General features: G+C 37.0%; 1 protein-coding gene across 1 annotated transcript in view; it reads left to right on the top strand.

The window, feature by feature from the left end:
• The first annotated feature begins 4865 nt into the window (after window positions 1–4865).
• Window positions 4866–6000, top strand: part of LOC139464575 (thyrotropin-releasing hormone receptor-like) — a 37080-nt gene continuing 35945 nt past the window's right edge. Inside the window, exon 1 of the mRNA XM_071246094.1 lies at window positions 4866–4933. The gene's annotated coding sequence lies outside the window, so the exon portion shown is untranslated. The remainder of the gene's footprint in view (window positions 4934–6000) is intronic.

Here is a 6000-nt window from a genome sequence, read left to right as displayed (position 1 = left end):
ACTTACATTTCCTCAGATGCGACGAGTTAAGTTAGAGAGTTTCGTTATTAGATTTGAATTTTTCTGGTTTTGAGAAAGGTCGTCACATTCCTTCCTTTTGATCAATTGAATGCGAGTTTGCTGTGCCATAAAAGACATGTTAAAAAGTAAACAATTACAGAGCAATATCTTCTTTAAAAACATTTTAGGAAGTAATTGTTTTAAGATGACAGGGTCGTATCTTGCAACAAGTTCAACTGAGAATCAGTGATTCGTCACAAAACAAACAGAGTTGTTATTTCGGAGATAAGTATACTGTGCTACATGTAGGTTACCTGTATATGTAATCCGCTATCTAAGAAAAGATCCAAGCTCAATTCCTTCAACACATTTGATTTTCCAACTTTGTACACTGCTATCCAACATGGGAACAAAACCCATATTTCTTGATCCAAGGGGCATTTTGGAGATAAGGCTATAATAGCCTTGACTAGTTCAAAATAAGTGTTCGAAACACATAGTCTTTCAAAAAGAACCTGACAAATAACCCTCCAGGCCTAGTCAAAACATATATGTTTACATTTTATCGCAACCTGTTGTGCACTGTTTGAACTCACCAGTCATTTTTTGGAAATCAAATATGCCATTTCCCATTGTAGGGGTGACAGACTGTAAAATAGTTTTAAAAATGTTAAACGGATATATTTCCCCAACAAACTTTACGAATTTACATTCTAGTATTTATTTTAATTGTGTAAGTCTTAGAAGTTTGCAATTAACCCGTGTAAATATTACACATGAAAAGAAATGTCTCTCCACTCAGAACTTGGATGTGGCAGAACTTGACAGTCATTACAGTTACTCACACCTCACAACTGTCAATGGCGACCAATGTTGTTGTTTACATTATTCGTGCCTCAGACAAGTTACAATCAAGAAAGATGACAAACCCGATCTATGATGTGGTTCAACATTAAACCTGTAAATTTAAAAGGGATGGTGGTTCAATGGTGTAACCAATGGAACTGGAGCATAACGGAACAGCCGCTCTTAAGACTGACGACCAGGGACCTGATTTAACCTGTCAATTTCAAGATTTTATTTATTAGACGACGGCGTGTGAAAGAAATGTAACATATGTCGCCAAAGAACAGTGGATCGTGTACGATTTGCTTATTTGTGCATGTTCTGAAATGATTTCCTCAAGTTTGATGAAGCGCCTGTGACTTCAGTGACATTAACATTGTTTTTATGACCTTTCGAAGGGAGGAATGTTTACTGTTGTGCTTTCAAATTCCCTACTGCCAGACCCTTACGGTGGTGGTTGACGGAGATGGCAATGGATATCGATCACAATAACGTTTGCAAACAACTTGTCATGAATAAATGTTTTTCAAACACTTTTTATAATGTTATATTTTACATTCATTGTCGGTTGTTTCAATAAGTAAATTACCTGTTCCGAGTCTGTTCGACATCGAACATGTATGAACAGTTTCAATGATCCCATATCGTTCAACTATGGACCTACAGCCAAATCCCTTCCACTGATATATCCTATGGAATAGAAATCTGTAACGACCAGTGAGATTACAGTGTCTTACTCATTTAAGGATCTTTGCATGATGATTGTGAGTGTCCAAACCAGTCTACATTGCTAGAGGGATAAAAGTAACATTCAAATAGTCAACTTTTTCTCTAATTCGAGTAATGTTCCAGCTGCCCCAGCCTTTGGGATCTACATTTCACAACTTTTCAGGCACAAACGAGCATGGTCATTCCACGAAGATTTAAAAGAGCGCCTACGACTCTTGTTCAAAGGTTGTTTGATCTGGATTACAACATGTAAGGTCCCAGCAATGCATTGTTGACATGTGGTGGACATTTCCAAATCTGACGCGAATGACGTCCGATGTAATTTTGATTTGTATCTTACGTTCCCGTGTTTTTGCCTTTGCATGTATACGCTTACCTTTTCGCGAACACGTGGTATTATCATTATTTGAAAACATGCTCATGATACAGTCGTAATCCTACAATCGACTCGCAAACAGTCAGTCATTGAGTCATATCCAAAGGCTAGGAGACCTAAAGTACTAATTGGCCTCAAAGCGACATTGTCAATTCCCCTTCTGTACACGTCACCAGTTACATCTGTGCTGTTCGTGAAGGTATATCTAATGGACATGCAAACACTAGATGGATTTGCATTCACACCCAAAATCTATTTTATACTAAAACAATCGGCGAGAAATAAAAAAATAATCATTATATTAAAGGCATTCATCACTTGGTTGTCAGAAAAAATTGTAAAACCCACTAGTAAATGCGTGACTATTGAGACTCCACTTGTTAAATTCTGTGCCTGTCACGGCTTTGACAGAGAGAAAAAATGTTCCCGTTATCAAGATTTGAAAAAAATATATTATAATTATAAAGACCCCTGTGTCCTGGCAATTTAACAGGTTGCCACAAAAATCGTTACCTGGAACACCATGTTGACCTGACAATCTGTCAGCTGCATGTAACGTGCCGGCTTTTCAAAAGCATGCTTCTGAATTGGCACTAAGATGTTCTTTCACATAAAATCTCGTATTGTTAATTAACAGCGGACGAGAAGTACTTTATTCTGTTGATAAAATTTATTGACAGACAGGCAGAGCGTGTATTAAAAACACTGATGTAGCCTTTTGAAATACACTCGGAGCTCTAGTTGCATATCCTAAAACGATGTTTCAAACAAGCTGAAACTGTATGGCGTGTCTTGTTGATTAAGTGCATAAAAGCGGCTTCGGGATAGAACACTGTGTAAACAACACCAATTCATTAGTTCAGTTGCTTTAGACAACCTTTGACTTTGAATCCATGACACTTTTCTATGGATAGCAACTTCTTTTATTCTTTGTTACGACGTTTCAGAGATACTTCTTTCTCCTTAGTCAGGTGCCTGAGACCGTCGTGACAAAGTATAAAAGAAGTTGCTATCCATAAAAAGCGTCATGTAATCTTCCAACTTCTAAATGCCTATTAAAGACTACTTTTGAGTTTGATGCTGCAGTCTGTTTCAGTAGTTGGAAGGTATTCAACGTCATTGATTTTGTGTTATTCAGAATTAGAATTTCAGAGCATTGTCTGTTGTCTTTCCATAAAACAACTGCTTTTGTAACTTGTAAACTAGAAAGGTGTTTACGTTATATTCCAAAACGAAAGCTGCCTCACTCTCGAAAGTCACACTACACGAACCAGTACATATATACATGCCTCTCAGCTGACTAAATAAGGAAGCCTGGTACAATAAGGACACTTTCATTTTTCTGAAAACGCGCGACCTATTCTCGCATTTCCAATCAAATAATCAATCAAGTTAAATGCACTACCTTTGTGATGCTGCTGCTACTCTTAAGGGTATAAAGGTCGAGTGTAACACATACCCACAATGTGCACATGCCACAACAAAAGTGGTCAATTCCAGCGACATAATGTCATACTGTCATACTCTTGTTCAATGCGATATGGAGCCACCCATTGTTTATGGGGTTATTAAGTGATTGCATTGCGTCATCTAAACAAAAGGCTGACTTTACGAAGGTTTCTCTGTATTGCTGACATGTCATCGGTTTTTCTCAATGTTAGATCTTGTAATGAAAATGAGTAATATGTAGATTCACTTATTCTTGGAATCTGTCCCTTGTCAATGGATCATATATACGTCACTCACCAAAGGCTCGTGTTTCACACCATGATAATTCGAAATGCTTCGTAATTTGCTATGTCTCTAATTATTATCCATTGTAGAAATTGCATGATGCCCACGAAAGGAGAAATTCCTATAACAGGGAAACATCCCAAATCTGACAAATATATTATTCATCAAATATTCTTCCTGTATTCTTTTAAATAAAAAAGCATGACCTACCTACTACTTTTGCTCTCCATAAGAAGTTTTTTACTTGTTCTATTTATTATTTAGTTTTACCGATATTACTGATACCTTATTTCGGTCACGTGTTTCTTTAAACCTTCCAGCCTTTTGGTAGCTCTATGGCCTCCTTTAACTGTAACAAAACATGAAGAGAGGGTTCATGAACCATTTGAAATGTGAATGTATATAACATAACATGATGTATACATAGTTGCAACAAAAATCTTCTTACAAGTGCATGTAACTGTGGAAAAAACAACATTCTTTGCATCCAAGTTTTTCATTATCATCTGGGATATGTCAAAGTTGTGTCAAGGAGCTAAAACGAAAGCAACATGTGTATACTATCATTTAATTTGGTTCGTTTGCGAAATAAAGAACTTACTCGTAACACAAGATATTCTGAATGGATGTCTGAATATAAGAATTATTATGTCTTTTTGAGTGACATTTCAACACCAACTTAAAAGCCTTTTATCTGAATCTGTTTAAAACTTCTAAAACTCTGCGGAGAGTGACATATACATGCCTGTTGCGTGTACACACGGCAGTGGTTTCAACACAGATTAAGCCAAGTACTAGTTTAAGAAGTTTAAGCAGAGGGCTGACACAGCTTTAAACAGACAGGCTTGTGCCTGGACGTCCTTATTGGCGAACTACTTGGACTTATATCATCAATCAAGTAGGTGTTACACTGTGACGTGTGGACGTTACAAATATCCGCCAATGAACACTTAATAACTAAAAGCTTCCAAACATGATCACTCAGTTCATTTCTGCGACATTCTGTGTATAACAAGGATGAGTTGCTCCGGTCCTGAAAGTAACTGCCTTTGGTTGAAATGTAGTTAGTTCTGATCATTGATTTTTCGTTGGAAGGTTGCTGCTGCAGGATCGGCTCTGGTTTCACACGAGGCTCGATTAGTCGAACATGTGGGTTTTAAAACAGGGAAAGAATGATATAGCCGAAGGATCTATACATATTGGTGTGTGTCAGGGTTATGTATGTGTAACTCTAACAAGTGATCAGTGGTAAGTATATACATCATTGCGTACAAATGCCACAATAAAGTTATACCATTCTTTACTCGCAAAATGGTTATCGTTTGCATAGGTTGAAATGATTATATCATAAAAGTGGCATTTAATTAAAATTTGCATGGTATTTCATTCACATCACGATATATATATATATATATATATTCACAGTTAACTTTTAAACAAATATGCTAAATATATTATAGTCCTAGTTGAAGGAAGGTATGAAGATATGTTTTTGTCAGGTTCCGTTTGTACAAGAACAAAATACATTACAAAGACAATTCCAACAATTTAAAAACTAAATTAAAGAAAGGTAATACTGATGCAAGTAGGCATCCTCATGGGCACCAATTGTGCTCCCCTTATTGCAGATTTGTTTCTTTATGCACATGAATCGGAATTTCTGCTCGGATTGGCAAAGTCAAAACAAGATGATTTGGCCAAGAAGTTTAACTCAAGTTTCAGGTACATCGATGATCTGATATCGTTCAATAACCATGAAATAGCCAATTCCCTTCCACTGATGTACCCACCTGAACTAGATATAAAGGAGACCAGTGAGACCTCTCATCTGTTTCAATTTTGGATCTATGCATAATGATTCAGAGTGACAAAACACGTCCCACACTATTGTATGACAAGAACGATGACCTTTTGAGGTACAATTGAGCAGGCTTTTTTACCAAGACTTCAAAGAGCGTTTGACAAAAATGAATCCGATACCATTCCTAACTTGACTAGTTTCACAGGGGAACATATGACTTGCCTTTGCATGTGTTAGTGACGGGTACCACCGATGAGGCAGGGTACGCTCACCTTTTCGCGAAAAACTGGTATCATCACTATTTGATAGGCATTCATAAACACATGCTGTTGGTTTCTATCTACGCTACACGTATGTCTACAATGTGTATCTAACGTTCAACGTGGACCTAGCATTCTCATAATTACCATAACATTCATTTGTTACTAAATGCTCGGCTTTACAACATTGTCAGTTGAGGCTAAAATTAAGACAACTTCTGGCATGGATGTTGTCATCATGAATGATTGTGCCC

Source organism: Haliotis cracherodii, unplaced genomic scaffold, assembly GCF_022045235.1.
Source record: "Haliotis cracherodii isolate W230 unplaced genomic scaffold, xgHalCrac1.p SCAF_17, whole genome shotgun sequence".
NCBI lineage: Eukaryota > Metazoa > Mollusca > Gastropoda > Lepetellida > Haliotidae > Haliotis > Haliotis cracherodii.
Note: the sequence above shows the minus strand (reverse complement) of the source record. Positions and strands in the feature narration are given on the sequence as shown.